Source organism: Numida meleagris, chromosome 1 (genome assembly GCF_002078875.1).
Source record: "Numida meleagris isolate 19003 breed g44 Domestic line chromosome 1, NumMel1.0, whole genome shotgun sequence".
Lineage (NCBI taxonomy): Eukaryota > Metazoa > Chordata > Aves > Galliformes > Numididae > Numida > Numida meleagris.
Genome location: NC_034409.1, coordinates 169,308,084 through 169,309,874, shown reverse-complemented (window position 1 = coordinate 169,309,874; position 1,791 = coordinate 169,308,084). Strand labels below are relative to the sequence as shown.

The 1,791-nt window shown below is 40.4% G+C and overlaps 1 long non-coding RNA gene across 2 annotated transcripts in view; it reads right to left on the bottom strand.

The window, feature by feature from the left end:
- LOC110388243 overlaps positions 255–1,791 on the bottom strand; it is a 30,474-nt gene continuing 28,937 nt past the window's right edge. The window contains exon 5 of one of the 2 annotated variants that reach the window (XR_002432829.1): positions 255–1,064. This is a non-coding gene — a long non-coding RNA (uncharacterized LOC110388243). The remainder of the gene's footprint in view (positions 1,065–1,791) is intronic. The other variant, XR_002432828.1, reaches the window with a different exon arrangement.

Here is a 1,791-nt window from a genome sequence, read left to right as displayed (position 1 = left end):
AGACAGGGACCCTCACACTGACTCTTCTCTCCTTCCAAAAATCGTATTACCCAACCTGTCCCACCCTGGCTATATAGAAGCCTGGGAAATACTACTTGGTGTTGAATTTCAGTGAGATATGCTTCAGAGGTGAATGAATGCCATCTTGCTTCTGTGTGAAAAGTACTCTTGCCAGGAAACAGCCTTCTGTTTCCAAGTTTTCATTTACATTTTTCAGGGGCAATGTGCAGAAATGCTACTGCCCCTCACTAGGCAACTTGCTGGTAGGAATAGGAAAACTTCACTTAAAACTTGTGTTTTTCTTAACCTCTTTTAAATGGGGTGAAGGCCTGGAACACGGGGAAAGGCAGCTCCCTATTGATGATGATAACGATAACCCATTATGGCTGATGAGCTCAGTGTGGAACTGGAGCGAAAGGACCTGGCTGCTCATCAGACTGAAGGTGCAAAGCATTAAAGGGGATTAAACCAGCACAGTCTCTGCCAGCCTAATCCACTTGGCACCGATGAGCTGTAGGGAGGCCTGGATGCTTTGTGCTTATGGCATTTATAAGGAGGCTTAAAAGAAAAGAACTAGCCAGTTTTGTTGCTATGGAGGCTTTTGTGGTAATTGACTTTCGTGATCCCTTCCATCCCTTTTCTCTTTTTTGTCACCATTGATTAGAAACTGTGCTCCACTTCAGTTTAATGACCACAAAACATAGGAAGCCTTTATTCCACAGTGAAGAATCAGAGGGGCTTGTGAAGATGCTGTGTATGGTCAGAGGGCTGCTTGCGGCACTGCCTTCATTCCAATTCTGATTCTGCTAAGGCAGGTCCAGTTTGGGTAGGCAAAGGAAATCAAGACTGGAGCCCTGTACAGTTTTCCAGTATCCAGAAAGCAACATACTATGAACTCAAAACTTGCAGCAGTGGTATGCTTCCTGCAAGGAGTAAGCAGCAAGTGAGGAATGTGTCTTCCACAATTAATTTGTTCCTGATGGAGATGACTTCTGTTCTGAATGTTCAGATGGTTCCTGATCCCAGTCATACATCTTATGCTGGAGCCAAAAATGAAGGTCTGCCTGTGTTTAAAAGGAAAAATAATCATTATTTGGTATAATCTATGGATAGAGACAGAGTTCTCCCAGAAAAGGTCCGAGAAGGAGCCAAACTTCAGGTGTGCTTACTTACCCAGGGAAGAACCTATGCACCACTAACTATTAAAGAAGTGTGGAGAATTGACAATGAAGTCATCTGTAAGAATACATCCAACAGTGTTTCCAGAGAGAAACATAAAAGCATATTTTTTCATCGACAATCAGCAGTGAAAAATATGTAATGTTCTATCTATTGAATAGTAACTGTAAACAAACTGATTTTTCTTTGAACACTAAATATTTGGTTGCCAATTTCTTCACTACATAAACTCACAGGGTGACATACTTCTTACTACCTCCAGCAAATACAAGGTGTGTGTTGTTCACTTAACTGGGCTGTTGCAAAGAAATGAAACTCCAGCGTCAGTAGGGACAGGCTTGGAATAATGCAGTACTTGGAGAGAGGTAATTTTTAGGGATTAATGTCACAAGAGCACTGAAGATCTTTCCTCTTTTCACTTTTACTTCTGACATTTTCTGTCTGAACAGAGTTTTCTGATTAAGTTTTTAAAGGGTGTAACACAAAACCAGCACATTACATCTTTTGAACAATAAATCTGTTAAAATAAAGCACTGGCTATATTTGTAGGTTAAAACAAAGACAAATTATAAAGAAAATGGAAAAGAAAAGAAAAGAAAAGAAAAGAAAAGA